Source organism: Saimiri boliviensis, chromosome 12, assembly GCF_048565385.1.
Source record: "Saimiri boliviensis isolate mSaiBol1 chromosome 12, mSaiBol1.pri, whole genome shotgun sequence".
Classification (NCBI taxonomy): Eukaryota; Metazoa; Chordata; class Mammalia; order Primates; family Cebidae; genus Saimiri; species Saimiri boliviensis.
The window spans coordinates 58,335,234-58,351,944 of NC_133460.1; the positions used below are offsets into that span (position 1 = coordinate 58,335,234).

At 57.6% G+C, this 16,711-nt stretch overlaps 1 protein-coding gene across 10 annotated transcripts in view; it reads left to right on the plus strand.

Moving 5' to 3' along the window:
- Positions 1–16,711, plus strand: part of ZMIZ1 (zinc finger MIZ-type containing 1) — a 240,283-nt gene that overhangs the window by 166,595 nt on the left and 56,977 nt on the right. Inside the window, exon 1 of one of the 10 annotated variants that reach the window (XM_039477949.2) lies at positions 2,170–2,997. The exons of the other annotated variants lie outside the window; for them this stretch is intronic. The gene's annotated coding sequence lies outside the window, so the exon portion shown is untranslated. Of the gene's footprint in view, positions 1–2,169; positions 2,998–16,711 lie in introns of those variants that run through there. 10 annotated transcript variants of the gene reach the window in all.

The window sequence follows — 16,711 nt, forward strand, 5'->3', positions numbered from 1 at the left end:
CAGTTGGTGTTGCAGAGGTGGGTTCTGCATGGCAGGCTCCTCTAGCCAGGGAAAGCATCCTCCCTCTCCTTGCTCTCCCGAGCGAGCTGCCACCGCCTTGCTGGCTGCAGCGCCGTGATTTATCGGCGGCTCCTCCTCGCCAGGGCCCACGGCAGGAGGAGTTCAAACACCCGCGAGAAAAGCCACCCGCTATTGATCCCCACGTCAGGCCTCCCGAGCGCTGGCAGGCATTCATCAAGGAGCCACGGCTCGGGGGCTGCAGCTCGCCCTTTCTTCTTCCTTTCTTCTCTCTCCCAAGTCATTCCCCCGGGGCTGTGCCCCCCTTGCCGAGGTCACTCGGAGAGCTTGCCGAGTGCCTGCGAGCTGAGGTGGAGAGCGCCTTTGTCTGCGGCCTCTTTGCTGTAGATCCTTATCAAGGGGGTGGAGCGGGCTGCTTTGGGCCCCAGGCTTTTGAGCAAATCTTTGGAAGTTGGAGAAGTGGAGTTGGAACTCAGAACAAGTGGAGAAAGTCCTCTGAAGCAGAGACTGGTTGGAGTGCCCATATTTCTGTAGACCCGAGGCAAGTAATAGAAAGAGTTTGCTAACCAAGTGAGCAGGAGAGAGCCTTGAAATTAGCATGTGAAAACCCCAGCTTTGGCCTGGAGGCCTCCCATGCAGTCTGGTGAATGGATGCTTGAAAACAATTTGTTTTCTTAATTACGTAAATCTACTGAAGAGTATTTATCTTTTTTTTTTTTTTTTTTTTTTTTTTTGGCTTACCTGGGGAAAGTCTAATACCTTTGGTCTCAAGCCGGAGGAGCCTAAATAGGTATATTAATTCTCTTCTCCAGCCTCACCCTATGACTTCTCAGAGTGGGTCCCTGGGAGAACTGGGAGATGGGGTAGGGAGACTGGCAGGTCGTCTTACTAAAAAGTTTCCTGGGCAGTGCCACCAGGTCTGTGTCCCTGTGCTATAAACCTCTGCTCAATTTCAGTCCAGATTTTGTCTCAACCTACCCAAGTGGTTTTTTTGAACCTCTGGGGCTGGCCACATGGTACCCACACACACAGGATCTTCAAAAATGAACTTGGTAGTCTCAAACACGTAGGTCTTTGGTGGCTTAGAAAGCACTAAGGATCAGATTAGAATAGTGAACTGTCACTGCACAGAACAGGCAAGGGGGGTGTGTTCTGGTTTTTAAAATCAGATTAACGGTAGAAACCAGATCTTAAGTACATCCATCTCAGTGTTCTCTTGGGACATATGAGCCCTATTGCCCAACCCCATCTATTTTCTGGGTGTCACTTGCTGAGCAGTGGGCTTTAGAGTAAGTTAGTCATCTGGAGGATGTGTAGTGTGGAGGTGGGAGAGTCTTCACTGGACCCCTGACTGCAGCGCTGCTTGGGAGGGCAGGGCCCCAGTGAATGTTTCAGTGAGTAAATGACGTCTCCAAAGAAGCCATAATCTACAAGGAGATGAGATAAAGGTGAGAATGAGCAGAGCCTGGAATGTGTGCAGAGCTGAAGGGAAGTCTTTCTTCCCCTGGCTGCCCTAGGGTTGGCCTGCCAGTAAGGGGATGCCAATTAATTTCTCTTGAAGGAATCGAGTTCTTGTCCAAAATGCGCAAGTTACGAAGTATGAATTAATCCATTTAACCAGCTCCTCGGAGGGAAAGCCCATGACAACTGCATTTCCAAATGCCGTCGTCAAAGTGATATTTCAAGTGGCAGTGGGTGGGATTAGAGCCTGCTAACGATTTATGTCAAACAAGGAGCAAGAACATAATTTCTAGATAAGTGATTTGTGTCAGCCACTGTCAGGGCCAGCAGGAAGGTTTAGGGGCCAGCCAGAGGCTGAGGCTGAGAAGAGGGGATGGCGTCAGGAGATGCAACCTTAAAGGCCAGTGAACCTGGTCAGCTCCCATTGTTGGCCAGGGCAGCAGGGCACGGCAGTCCAATACAGAGGAGATTTTAAAGACCGTCCTGGCTGCCCTTCTTTGGGGATGAATGATGGGGCCTCACTTACCTTCCTAATTGTTTGGGGCAGTTAGGTCACGGTACAAGCAACTTTCACTGGCAGGTGGGTGGGGCTGGGTGAGGGGGCTATAAAATACGGTTTCTCCCGAGGGGGTAATGTGACGGGGAGTGCCCATAAAAGAGGGAGGGGCGAAGATCTCTGGAGGTGGGACAGCAGATGGGCTTCCCGGGGTGTCTGCGGGGCAAAGGGGTGGGGAGTGAGCAAGCTCTGCTCAAAGCCCGGAGCCCTTGCGACAGACAGGCTGGAAGGAAGAGGCCGCGGCCACCACAGGATGCAATGTCAGGAAGGCAGCAGCTCCCGGGGCGGGGCAGGGCCGCGCGCAGCCGCCCCCGGCTTCCCTCCTGCCGCCAGCTCCTGGTCACAGGAACTCCCAGAAGTCGGGGAGCCGGAGCGTATGTGCGCGCGTTCACCCTGTCCTGGGCCCCTCGCTCAGGGAATCCCGGGGGTGCCAGGGCACTCAGGGTCAGGGAAGTAAGATGCCGGGCCGCCTACCTTCTCCACCCGGTAGCCAGTTCCGAAAATCCTCTAAACCGAGATTTAATCTGAATGCCCAGCCCCGCCCTCTCCTCCCCTCCCCCCCGGCAGAGGCCCCCTCCAGTTCAGCTCCCTCCTCCACCCGCTCCCCGCGGTAGACCCTCATTAGCATGCCCAATTGGGAGGATTCGCTGGGGTTCGGGAGACACCCGAAGTCATCCACCCCCAGCGCCTTCCCGGCGGCCTCCTCAGGCGACAGCGCTCCAGGAGCCCCACTCGCACAAGTGTTGCTTCCAATTAATTGCCTAGGCGGGGGAAGGAAAGGGGCCTGGTCGCCGCCCCCTCCCGGAGGCTAGAGCGCTGCTCGTCGGGTCGTGCGTTCGCTCGGCGGCGGCGTGCACCAGCACCACCCCTGCGTGCAAGTTTGAAATGTGAGCTGCCTCCGATTCATACTCGCTCGCGCTCCCTTGCAGCGAAGTGGCTGGGCTGACGGTCTGCGCGCGCGAGTGAGTGCGGGCGGCGGGCTGGGGGGCGGGGGTGCGGACGGCGAGACTCGCGGGGCGGGGAGGGCGCGCGCGAGCCAGGGCTCCCTGGAGACGCCAAGGCAGGTCTGCTCGCCTTTCATCTTCCTCCCGCGCTCCTCCTCCTCCTCCCTCCCCTCCCCCCGCCGCAGCTGGCCTGGCCTTCCCCCGAGCCCCCAGCCCCACGCGGGCACACGCAGGGTGGGTGGTCACGCCCGCAGGGTCCGCGAGCGCGGCGCAGAGCGCGGGCCGTGGGAAGTTTCTCCGGCGCGCCCCGTGCGCCCCCGCCCCCCGCGCGCCCCCGGCCCATCCCCGTCCCCGGAGGGCTGTCGCTTGCGCCCGGGCGCGCGGCTGGCTGCCTCCTCGGCGGCGGCGGCCCCATTAGCGGAGCCTCCGTCTGTGATTGGCTTCGCCCTGGAAGCTGGAGACGGGCGATGAATAATTGATGTGTGCGGTGCGGTAGCCGGACGGCGGCGGCGGTGGCGGGCAGCAGCGAGCGGGAGCGCGGGAGCCGGAGCGCCCTCGGAGCGGGCAGCGCGGAGCGAGCGGGCGCCGGACCCGCCCGGGCCCCCGCGCCGCCGCCGCCGCCCGGGCGCGGAGCGGGGATGCAGGCGGCGCCCGCTGCCTGCGCGCAGCCTTTGTTCGGCGCCGGCTGAATCCTACCCGGAGTCGCTCGCCGCGGTCGCCGCCGGCCGGGCCCCGAGCCCCCGCGGGCGCCAGGGCGGGACCGCGACCGGTGCAACTTCTAGGTAAGTGCGGGGCCGGAGGGGTCGGCGCCTGGGCGCCCGCGGGCCGGGCCCCGGGCTCCCTCTGGGCGCGGGGTGAGTGTGCGTGCCAGTGTGTGACAGAGGAGGGCCGGTGCATTGTGGGTAGCGCCGTGTGCTGCATGGTGTCAGCCCCAGGCTTGGCCGCGAGAGTGGCACCGGCGTGCGCCGGGCCGGTTTTGTGTGCCCATAGACGGGGTCTTCATTTCTCCTTGAGGCCAGGGGGCAGCGTGTGCCCCCGCCCAGCTCCCTGAAGGTGAAGTGTTCGCTCTCCAGCAGACATTTTACCAGGCTCTGTGCTCAGTCGGCTCCTGCCGCAAAAATAAGAATCGGCCAGGATGCCTTCGGAGGCAGTGCCTGAGGGTCCTCGACTTCAAGCTGCTCCTTTGTCAGAATGCAGCCCTGATGCTGCCAGCGCCTAGAGACCCCACGGGCATGGTGATGCCACCATTGCGGCAGGGTGCCCTTCGCAAAGGTGGTGGGTGCAGAATAGACTTCTGACAAGTGTTTGCTGGGAAGCTGGCTGGAGGAGAGAGGTGGGTTTACACCAGAGGGCAGGAAGCAGGCTTTCGGGAGGTGGCGGCTGTGAGGACCTTGTACAAGGCCTGGAGAAAGGGCCCCTTGATAGGGGTTAAGGGACAGCTGCCTGAGGTCCTTAGCATGTGGTTTCGGTGTTGGTGTCTTAGAAGCCGAGCCATGGTGCCCTGGGCACTAGATAGGTAGCAGTTCCTGGGCTCAGAAGCCCTCTGGGGGGAAACTAGGAGAGGTCAAGTGGCACCTCTTTAGATGGGCTTCGTGAGACTGTCATTCTTACAGTGGGGACCCAGGCCCTTCGCTCTTGACCATCAGGCCAGACTGCCAGATGAGTGCTGAGCATGGCTGAAGGCTCTTGCAGCAGGGAAGGCTTTGTGTGGCAGGTGGCATGGAGTTGGTGCCAGTGTGCTGCTCACTGGCCCATCCTTGAGAGTGGCCACAGAAATCAGGCTGAGGAGTGCAATCAGGTCAGAAACCTGGCTGAGGAGTCAGTTGGGGTGAAAAGGCCACGCCACCCTGAAATCAGGGTGACCCCAAATGTAACCTGGGGACTCTGGCTCCTCCAGTTATGGGACTCTGGGCCTGAAGCTCATCTCCCATTCACCGTGGAGGAAAGGCCCTGTCCCATGGGCAGGGGTCCACGTGGCTCCTAAAAAGCCTGTTCCCCTTTTTTGTGTCTAAGCCAGGCAGTGACTACCCTCCAACTAGCTGGATTCAAGTCCCCTCCTGAGCTATTTTTACCCTGAACTTCCTTAGTGAGAAACCACCAAACAGCGATGCTTTGGTGAGAATCTACGTCTTTACCGGAAGCGCAGCCTGCACAGAGTTTACACCTCGCTTCATAAGGCTGCCTCCACTGCCCTGCACAGCCCTCCTCTGGCTCAGAGCCCCTGCACCTCTCTCATGCCTGCTGGTTCTCATCACAACCTGTGTGCTCAGGGACTTGTGGGCCCCAGTTTCAGATGGGAAAACTGATGTGCCTGAGATCATCCAGTTGGGGATGTAGGTTGCCAGGCATGGCTCCAACAGGAGCAAGATCTTGACTGCCCGCGGGCTTCCTGAAGGCAGGGACCGCGTGTTTCTCATTACCGTGTGCCCCAGTGCTAACCGTGGTGCCTGGCAGATGTTGGGTGCCCAGTGGCTGCTGAATGATGGTGGCATGATTGGAAGGCTGGTTGGTTGTGTTTTCCCCATTGGAGTGGAGGGGGCAGAGGAATTGAAAGAGCACTTCCAGATCACAGTCTGCATTGGTGGAACACCAGTCCATGTGCAGTTGCTGGGAACTCTGAGATGAGTCTCTAGTCTGGAGTCAGGCAGCTGGAGGGAGAAAGGTGCTCCCACAGAGGTTCTGCCAAAGTCCTGCCTGGGGTTTCCTGAATGTCGCCCTGGGGAATAAGGAGTGGTTGAGCTGGGTCTAAGATTACACCGTCCAATACAGTAGCCACTGGCCACATGTGGCTGTTTATGAATTTAAATTAATTAAAGGGATGAGTTCAGCTTATCCTTGGCACTGACCACACTTGAAGTGCTCAGTAGCCACCGAAGGCTGGTGGCCGCCTTGTTGGGCAGCTCAGACTCTAGAACGTGTCCACCGCAACAGGAAGCTTCATGGACGACAGACAGCGTGGCCAGGAGGATAGACTTAGGGTAGAGGGGCAGTGAGGACACCAGCTCAGAACCTGCGAGTGTAACAGAGCAGGCAAGTCTGTTCGATAAAGAGACCTTCTGTTTCCCTAGCATTTGTGTAGTGGCAGCCTCCTTGCGGGGAAGGAGTAGACCATTTAACACGGGAGACAACTGAGGTTCAGTTTTGCCCGAGGTCATCCAGCATGAGAGTGGCATGAGTCCCAGGTCTCCAACCCCTCGGCCAGCACTGTGTCATCCAGCAGAGGTCAGCCAGGGGGCACGGGTGGGCAGCGGTCCCAGGAACAGCCTCAGACCTCCCTGAGGGACAGTCTTGGTGCCGGTAGGCGTCAGTCTCTATGAAGTCATCCATCGATCGGTCGGGAGCGCCAGCTCAGCCTCGGGTCCTCAGGAACAGAGAGTTCCGTGCTGGCAGAGCTGGAAGGAGCAGGCTCGAGGCTCTCTGGGCAAGGGAGGTGTTTACCTTGAGCGATGCGGCGTGGGTCCCTTGGGAGAGGCTGGCTCCTCCACGGGGAAGGAACTCCTCAGTGGGGCCCGTGGCTGGGATCCTTAGCACTACCTCAGAGAGAGGGCTGCAGGCCTGAGCCCAGCAGGGAGAAGGATTTGGGGACCTTCGACTGGTATAGTGTCTCCACCCTCGATCTCGCTCCACCATGCCGTGTCACGGGGCATCGGCTGGGCCTCATTCGCCCTCCTTCCCCAAGCCTCGGCATCGGGAGGAAACTCTCCCAGGGCCTGGCAGAGCAGCAGCTGCCTCACAAGGGAGCCTGCTCAGGGAAAAACAAGGCCCCCACCCTCGAAGCACTTGCAGCTTCCCAGGGAGCTCCCTGGCCAGTCACCACAGACAAGGAAGGAAGGCCAGCCCACTGCCCAGAGGGCCGAAGGGACTTCCTGCCCCAAGGTCACATGGCAGGAGAGGCCGTGGATGGAACTAATGCCCTCTCCCGGGCCACTGCAAATCCCAGTGGGAACGTGGGGTTTATGATTTCATTGTGCCTGCTGCTTGGTTTCCTGCTCCAACCCCGAGGTGAGGGTTAGCTTCCTGTGGCCTCGTCCCCGGGTACCGAGGTGCCCACTCCCCCAGCATCAGGCCTTGCCGCAACCTCCAGCTCCCATGGCCCTGATATGACTGAAACAGGAGGTCTGAAAAGGCGGTGGCTTTCTGCAGGGACCCCGGCACACTGGAAAGGGAGGTCTTCAAGTCCCGTCGGGGCAGCTTGAGGGATGCGAGAACCTTTGGCGGCACTCCCAGGTTTCCAGTCCTCTAGAGGGAGAAACTGACAAGGCCTTTCCGGTGTGCCCTTCCAGGACCCATAGCGAGTCCCGTGGGGGAAGCCCACGAGTCTTTGTTCCCCAGGATCTGATGGGCTGTGTGCCTTTCCAAACTGATGCACAGAGCTGGGCGCTGCCCCCATCACCCAGAGCACAATGCGTGAGGACCTCTGGGTGGGTCGGCAGGGCAGTTGCTGCCTCCCTGCCCAGGCAGGCTCAGGAAGTAGGACCCTTTTCTTCCCTCTCGGTAGCCCCAACCATGGCCCTGACTTCTCCTTAGAGCCACCCTGGGGTTCTCCAAGCCCCAGAGACCCTGCTGGTTTCCCCAACTACTTCCACCCACCGTGGAGTGAGGCCAGGCTGTGGAAGTGCCTGGACTGGGGCAGTGGTGCTGCTTTGTGTATATTGGGTGAATGGAGAAATGGTGATTTAGCCAGGACACTCGCGATTTCTGAAACTGAGGCTCCCAAACCACCCTGGAGGGTTGGTGGGGGAGGCCCAGCCCCTGTGATTTGGCTTCGAAAGCTCCCCAGGTTAATTCTGATGCCATAGGTAGAACCATGTCTCCTAAAGCCTAGCACTGAAACAATAGTATCTATGGTCTGGTGCCCAATTCGTGTGTGACCTTTGGCAAGTCACTTCCCCTTTGCCGGCCTGAGTGTCTCATCTCTGCCACATCTTTATCTCATCTCTAAAAGGTAGGCTCCACTCCAGGGCCTCAATACCAGCCCCGTGCCAGGGAGATGGGGAGAGAGGAAAGTGAGAAAGAAGCTTGGGCAGTATCTTTGGGTGCCATCACCCACATCTGGGGGTGCAGTGGGAAATATCAGGGTGCAGCATGGCCAGAGAGAATTAAATGAACAGAGGCCTATGCTCTACACCCCCCAGAGCTGCAGAAAGAAGAGGGGAAAATGGTGACTTTCGGGCTGCGGTGGCCTGAAACTCTTCCCAGGTAGAACTTGATTTTGGAAATGGGTAGGATGAGAAAGGAAGTGACTGTTGGGTGGGAGGACTAGTAAGTGGGGGCACTGGTAGCTGCGAAGGCGTGGGAAGCAGAAGAGGTTCGGCACTTGATGAGAAAAGAGGATGTCCCTCCAGGTGACATGGGGGAGGTTAGCAGGAGCTCCACAAGAGGTTAAGTGAGGCTGCTGCAACTTCAGGGCAGTGGGGAGCCATCAAAGGCTTTGGAGCCTCAGAGGCACTGGGATTCCCGCTTCTAGGAGCAGGGCTGCTGCTGAGTAGCAGGCAGGAGTCAGGCGTGGAAGTTGGGAGTAGTGCAAGGTCGGCATCCTGCTGGGGGAATGTCCCTGCCCCTGCTGACGCAATGGAAAGCCTCGTCTTGTTTCAGGGTTCCTGTTTTGCGGTTGCCCGTGGTGGGGGGTGAGGGCAGCCAGCTCTGCCTTCTGAGGAGCTCCGGGAACTGGATGGAGCTTGTCCAGACCTCCCCACAGTGGCCCTCTGCTCTCCTGGAAAAGAGAGGCAGTCCTGTGTGTGGAGTCTCTCCCTAGTCCCTTAGGGGATTCTAGCCAGACCCAGGAGGCTTTAAATCAACGTGTGCATTTCCCTGGGGCTGGGACTGGAGTGGATGTGTTTGAGTGGGTAGCCTCTGGGCTGGCACAGTTGGTCTCCTGCCCTCCCAGGGCTCCAATATGGAATCCCTGCCCCCTGGGTCAGAGCCTGCGGCACTGGTAATTTACCCGTAGCCTGTCTGCCTCCCAAGAGCGTACGATCTGATGGGCAGCTTCATTGTGTGCAGAAGATTTAGCAAGGTCTAGTTTAACCCCTATGTGTGGGAGGCAGGACTGTGAAAAAATGGGGGGCATGTTTCAGAGAGGAAGGAAAAAAGAAGCCCAAGGAGCCCTTTTTACTGCCTCTCACTTCTGCTGCTTCCAGGCCCAGCTCTAATGCCATGACCCAGGCAGCCTTCCCTGGTTCCCCACACTCTGCGGTCCATAGCGCCTGTGCACATCCAGGACCCAGCGCCATACATCATCAGTAGCTTCCTGTGATCCCTTGCCCACCTGGGTGTCAGCCCACTACACTGAGCTGAAGGACAGGTGGTCTATGATTTGCATCCCCACTGGGCACTGTGTAAACGTCTGTCAAATGGCCAGCCCAGAGCTTAGGGAAGTGGCAGCCCTGGTCACCCAGGCAGGAATTGAGCCTTGAGGTCTTGGCCCAGCTCTGGCTCCCCAAGTTGGCTGTGTGATGTGAGGGGTGCCCTCCTTTCTTGGGGTTCCTGCTTGTAAGGAGCAGCCTGGGATTTACTGTGCTGTCCAGTATAATAACCACACATATATTTATATGCATTTTAGTAAAATTAACTTTTCAGTTCCTCAGTCACAATAGTCACATTTCAGGTTTTCAGTAGCCCCATGGGACTAGTGGCTACCAGATTGGACAGTGCAGCGGTGGAATATTCCCATGATGGTAGAAGATCTGTTGGCAGTGTGGTACCTGAAGTGGTCACTCTGTGGCCTGGGGGCCTGAAAGCCAGAGGGCTGGCCTTACCTTCCTGTTGGCAGCCCTGGTGGCTGCCCCTCCCCCTTCCCCCCCATACACAGGGGACCCTGCCCAATCCCCTGGGGCCCCTATGGGGCCACCCAGTGTCCTTCCCAAGACAGTGTCAGAGAGTAATTATGAAACCCACATCTGTCATTTACCGGGCGACTTTGAGTAAGTCACTTAGCTTCTCTGAGCCTCTGTTTCCTGATCAGTGCAGTGGAGCTCCCTGTCCCTGCAGGGCAGGGTTGCAGTGGGGAGTAAATGAGATGGGGCCGAAAGGCGCTTAGGTCGATGTCTGGCCCATAGTAACTTCTCAGTAGCTGGCAGTGCTCATCACCATCAGGTGGATTTGTCCCCTGCCGCGTGGGCTTAGTTCCAAAACCAGCTGGGCATTTGGTTCCCCTTGAGTTCCTGAGCCCAAGAGACTGGGTTCTCTTGACCCAGCTCCACCCCTTCTGTCTGGTCCTCAGTTTCCTCGTCTGTGTAGTACTCCCGCCTGTCCTCACCCTGTGTTGCAGCTGGAGACCTTGCTGTGCCTTGCGGAGGGTGGGGCTGTTCGGGGACTTATCCCTGCCTTCGGCATGGCCACTGTAACAGGACAGCCTGAGAAGGCCAGGGGACAGAGGGGCACAAGTGTGCTTATCACTTGTCCGTCCCAGAGAGAAGCTACAGGGCTCTGCCTGCTGCTCCCATCAGGGAGGCCCCGGCGTATGTCAGCTCTGGAGGAAGTGAGCGTGGTCGGCACTCACGCGCACACTTTCATTTCCCTCTTGGGGAATGAGCGGTGAGATTCTGCACCCTGGAGTTGTCAAGACAGCAAGGATTTCTCCCTTGAGGTCCACCCATAGTTTGTCAGGGTCTGTGAGCCTCTGCGTTTCCGGGCAGAGGGTCTGTGAATCGAGCCACGTTGAGGTGGCCCTTGGGGTCCAGCCATCCTAGTGAGAGTGGGCTCTCAGAATAAGGACTGTGAGCCCAGCCTTAGCTTCCAAATGCCTAAAGGGTGGAAGGAGGAGCCCTCATTGAGAGGAAATTCTGGGAGCTGGGGAATGATCCCAGGAGTCAGCACACCGCTCTCTGTCCAGCCCCAGGCCCTGACACCCACGGTGTCCTTGGTGCCAGGATGGGTACTGGGAGACAGAACAGCCTTCAGGGGCAAGGCCGCACGACCATCCTGGGGAACAGACTACGTGCAGGGAGAGGGCACAGGCAGCTGAGGGGCCAAAGGGAGAGGCTTGCTGGGAACTCGTGGCCATCGGAGAGACGGATGAGGTGAAGACTGGGCACTGAAGTGAAGTGGGGGGTTTCCAGGTGGGGATGGGATGGCCCTCCTGTGGCTTCCCACTGTTAGGAGCGAGAGGCCCTCACCCCACAAAGGTCCTTTCCTGAGCTTGCTCTCAGTATCTGCCCCCTCCTCTCCTTTCTTCTCCGCACACTGGGACCTCTCACCCTTTCTATGCCTCAGTTTCTCCGTCTGCAGAACCAGAGACTGGGACTCATCTCCTAGGGCTGTGGGAGGATTAAAGGGCTGATTCCAGCCAGCGCCTTGAGCGCAGTGCTGGGATCGCATCGGCCCTGAGTAAACATGAGCCCCCCTTGCTGCTCTGCATGCGTCTCCTCGTGTTTGGGGGAGGTGTGTTCCTCTGGGTCACTCCTCCTGCTGCTCCCCAGCTTGGGGGCCTCGTGATTGTCCATTGCAGCCCAGCCTATCCACACACTCTTCTAACCCCCGTTGCATCTGTCGGGGGTACCTTTTCTCCAGCATGAGCCCTGAGCTGGTGGAACATGCAGAATGCCCATCTTCCCCAAGAGCCTGAGGCATCTTGGAGCAAATTGTCCCCCTGCCTCCCACCAGGACCCCAGGGCTCTCGACCAGAAGCTCAAGGCTCGTTCAGTGTTTGCTGAGAAAAGGCTCATGTGTTCCCTGCAGAGAATGAGGGACAGCTTGTATAACCCTCAGATATGTCTTCATTGGATTTGCCAACAACAGGCTTATAAAGTTACTGGGCAGTCCTGGGGTGCCCTGGAAGGAGGACAGAAACCATTGTCCCGGGGGTTCAGGGCAGCAGCACCCAAACAGAGAAATGCCCCACCCCCACCTTACTAGAACCATGGCAGCCTCCACCACGGGGTCTTTAGTGGCTTCTAAGAGGCCACTCTGGGGGTGGGTCTCCCAGGGGCAGCATCAGGACAGGGGAAGGGGTCAGGGCCGAGCGCGTGGCTTCCACTGTGAGCTCAGGCTTTGGCTCCTTCTGCCTAGGCCAACTTTGGCCCTTGAAAAGGAGGCAGGTCCTCCATCCGCCCCCAAGCCTGCTGTTCCTTTGACTGCTGCTGCCCAAGGGCACCCTTAGACAGCAGGTGGGCCTCAGGAGTTGGGCTCCTGCCAGTCCCTGCACCCACCTAGCCTAGAATTAAGCCTTTCCAGCATCAGGCCGATCAGGCGCCCATAATCCTCTCAGAGCTTTACATGGTGTTGTACCTTCTCTGAGAAATACATTTAATGACCTGGATAAGATCTTTGTCCTCAGGTGACAGCCTCAGGGATGGAGATTTCTGCCCTGGGGTTTCTTCTCAGGTGTGGCTTTCCTGGTCATCCCCTCCTCTGTCCTCTGTGAGAGTGTGTCTTCCCCCATACCCTCTCCATGGTACCCTCCCGAGCTCTTACCTAAATAGAAATCAGTTTCTGAAATGGCCTGACCCAGGCTCACTCACCTGGACACCTCCCTGGTCTTGGGCACCTGCTATGGGAAGCCCAGCTCTCACCCCACCCAAGTGATCCTGGGCTTGAGATGCCCCTCGGCCACCTAGCAGCATACTATATCCAGTTACTGCTTCTGCAAAACGCGGATACCCTCCCCCACAGGCCTGCAATAGCAGCAGGAGTCACCGCATAGGCTGCCCACTGAGTGTGTGAATGTGTGCACGCATGTGCTGGGGACCCTACCGGTGCCCTTACTAACAGATGCACTTGTGACCCTTACCATGCACACTGCACCGTTGCTACAGCACTTAGTGCAGCCCTCGGTATGTGCAGGAATGTGGCATTTCTTCCAAGTTCGTGACTATGACTATAGCTCACTCAAGTTTGTATGGGGAGCGTCCAGATAGGCAACAGACGCATGTAATATATTTTTGAATGAGTGAATGAACAAAAGAAGAGCTGGGTCTGGGCCGGGCACTATGGGGAAGGTGGAAAAAGACACATTCCCTGCCCTCTGGGAGCTTAAAGTCCCAGAATTAAGATGGCAGGGCTGGAAGGCAGTAAGTGTGCAGGCCCACACGTGCATCTGGGTGAGAAATAGGGCTGAGCCTGTTGCAGAGATTACAGAGTGTGTCTGTGACATGGGAGGGGCACATGGGGAGCTGGGTGGTGTAAATGTGTTGACACGTTCCAAGCCCTTTGGGGCATACAGGTGCCTGCACTGTCCCTCCCTGCCATGCTGGGCTGTCTTGGACTGTCTTAGGTGTTTCTAGAGCACTTCAGAGTCCAGAAGAGCACTTCCCCAGATGTGGTGGCTTCTCCCCACCCAGCAAGGTGGAGAGAACTGAGGGTCAGGGTGTGTGGGGGGCTGGCGGGTGGAGGTGCAGCCTGACCTCTGGCCTTCTGCCTTCCAAGTCTGAGGCTTTAGTGTCCACAGGGGTCTGGCGAGGTCCTGTCTCCACTTCCCTGACAGTGCCCTGGGGAATTTGGGGTCCAGACACAGGAGCCTCACTTAGATCCAGGACTTTCTGAGGAGCTCCTGAGCAAAGGAAAGGGTGACTGTGACCCCAAAAGATATCCATCTGCTCACTGTCCGTCATGCCCTGTGTGGATGCATGGGCCTGCACACGTGGCCCCCCACACACGCACACACATGCACATACTCATGCATAGGGACCCCACCCTTGGGGTTTTTCTCTCTGTTCAGAAGACTTAATTGTAGCCTAAATTTTCATTTTCAGCCAGCTTTGTTTTTAATGTTGAGTAACTATCACTTGTTTGTATATACTTCAGAAACAAAGTCCCTGGGGGAGAAGGAGGCTGTTTTCTTAAGCTGAATCCTACAAGTCCAATTAGGAGTGATTGTTCCACTTCTAAGGTTTTCCAGCCGCTTCCTAGCAGGCCCTGCTGAGCCCCTAATTAGGAGCCAGGCGCACCCCTGTTCAGGCCCCAGCAGAGCTCTGGGTGGCCCGTTTGAGGGCCAGTCTTGGGGAAGCTCAAGGCCAGAACCCCAAGTAGACCTGGAGGGTGCTGCGGATGGTCCTCTTTGTTCAGGGAGTGGACTGAGGTCATTGCGCGACATGTCAAGGACTTGCTGCCTTTGGGGACATCAGTGCAGGCCACAGAAGCAGAGTCAGGGCACCCTGGGTTTAGGGAAGCCCCATAGTCCGGGCTAGTTGGCCTTTGCCCAGGAGGGATCCGGTGGGGAGGCTGCTGAGTGCTGCTCTTGCTCTAATTGGGATCCTCCCATGATGGGGTCTGGTCTGGCCTGCTGGTTCCTGTTCACTGATAAGCAAACTAAAGCTCACAAAAGGACTGCAGTAATTAGAGCCAGGGCCACCCCTCCAGCAGGTCTGGGTGACCAAGTCCTGCCTTGCAGTCAGCGTGACATTCCATGCCATGGGTCCCACTTGGACGGGGGATGGCCTTCCCGCGGGGCGAGGCAAAACTGAGAAATTTGAAGGGCAATTTAGACAGGTGAGCGGGGGCATTGGTGAGTGGGGGTGCCAGGCAATGCAGGGAGAGCCAGCCAAGCAAGGGACCTCAGCCTTCTTGGCTTTCAAAGCTAAACATCTGATACGTTTCACCGCAGTTGTGATTTTCAGCACATTGCCCGACGATCCCCATCCACTCCTGTTGGGGAAGAAGGGCATGTGGTTGAAGAAACACATGCCTTGCAGCTTCAAGGTCTTCCTGAGCCACCCACAACAGCTGGTGCCTACTCACACCCCACGGGGCTGTGGGCCTCCAGCCTGGGCTGATTCGGTCCTCTGGTGCCAAAGATGCCTGTGGCCACCCTGGAAGATGTTGCCCTCCACCCAGCCCAAGCCAATTCCCTGTAGCCTTGGGGAGATTCAGGTTTCTGCCTGCCAGGTGGGCAGGTCCCCTTGTTCCCCGCAGCAGCCACTCAGCTCACAACCCTGCCCTGCTCCTGCCACCTGAGCCCCCAGGTGCCATCTGCCGCCCTGTTTCCAGGCGGCAGGTAGGCGGCCTTGGGGCAGGGGCAAGGAGAAGGCAGGCAGATCCCAGATGGGGAAGGCATGGGCTCTAGCCCTGAGGGGCAGGTAGTACCTGGCCTGCCACCTGGCACCTGGGCTGCCCCACCCTTCTTTGGAAATGAGTGCGAGCAGGTCTGCTGAAGCGTGGGTATGAGTAGGTAAGGGGGTCCCCCTAGCATGTCTCTATCTTGGTTTCTCTGTGGGTGTGAGGAGTGGAGTCTTTCTGGGCAACTCTGTGTATCTGCATTCCTGACTATCTCTGTCTTGGGCCCCGGGCATTCCCCGGCATCCCTACCCCTTCTCGTTTCTCTGTGCCTCTCCAAGTGTACCTTCCATGTCTCTCAGAGTCTCTGTGTTCCTGCCTGTCTCTGTCTCTGCATGCTGATCTCATGAGGATGCCTTGGCCATCAGAGCCACCTCCCCTTCAACCCCCATTGAGTTGTTCTACTTAATTTCATTTTCCCGGGGCTCCAACTCACAGAAATAAACCCTCCCTCCCTACCCCTGCACTTTTTTGATTTAACAAGCCTGCTGGAAAACAATAGTGATTTCCGCATCGATCATAAACAGAAGTGATTACCATACAATTACAGCCTGAACCATCAGCCTGGATGCAATCACAGAGTGGCATTGTAAATCGGAAGACAATTGCCTGCAGAATTACCCCCAAATTGGTTTAAGTGGCAACAAAGGAGTGTTGGCATTTTGGTATTTTGGAAAGGGATGGGGCAGTTCGGGTGTCCTGGTGGCAGAAGGTCCCCACTGGGAACCCCCACAGGGCCCCTTCCTTGGCATTGAGGAGGCTCTTGCTGGAGAGAGCTGCCTGCCACCTTCCCCCACCCCATTATTTTCCCTTCATTTACTGCTCCCTTGGCACAGCTTGTCATAAACTCATTTATACTAATGTGTGAGTGGCTAAGTGTACCTTGGAACTTGGACAGCAGAAAGGGGCGAATCTGGTGGAGGGAATTCTGGGGGACCTCCTCAGCTTCGCAGTGTCCCCCTTTCTCCACTCCCGTCTCACCTCTGGCTCTTCCATGTCACCCCATCCCTCTGTGCTCCTGGCCTGGCACGCACCACATAGTAGCCTTCCCCACCATCTCCCAGCGCTCGGTGGACTCTGGCCAGCATCTCCCACATCCCATTCAGGGCAGCCCACTCCCTCGTACAGCTGCAGTGCGTGCCCCGCATTCTTCCCAGCCACCCAGGCCAACTGGAGGCCACAGTCCCAGCCAGGTGGCCTAGGGCAGCCACTCCAGGGAGGGAGCCTGCTGGTGCCCCCGCAGCAAGTACCGAGAGCGGATCATAGGCGGGCTTGGATTGACCTGGGTCTGCTCCTTTCCAGCCTATGGTTTCATGAGCAGTCCCCTGCCAGCAGGATCCCTCTTGAGTGTCTGAAGACTGCGCTCTTAAGCTCCAGCTGTTTCCGCAGAGGCCATGTCTTGCTCTGGGAGATGACTTCTCTCCAGGGTCAGGCTGCTCTGACATTACCAGGAAAGCCTGCCCACTCACTGATACAGTCAGATCCCCTCACATTCGTCCATATCCAGGTCATACGCGCTTTGGCATGTCCCATCTGATCCTCACAGAAGGGTTTCCGCACACTTGTGATTTTACTCTAGTCTTTCATTAAAAAACAAAGAGGTGGGAAGACCAGAGGGGTGACATGGGTTGCTCCAGGTGGCATAGCCCATCGGTGAAGAGTGGCGTCTTCAGGCTCCTGTGTGACTGCTTGTTCCTAGATACTGTTTCTGCAGCCTCCCCAGACCTGCACAAGGCAGACC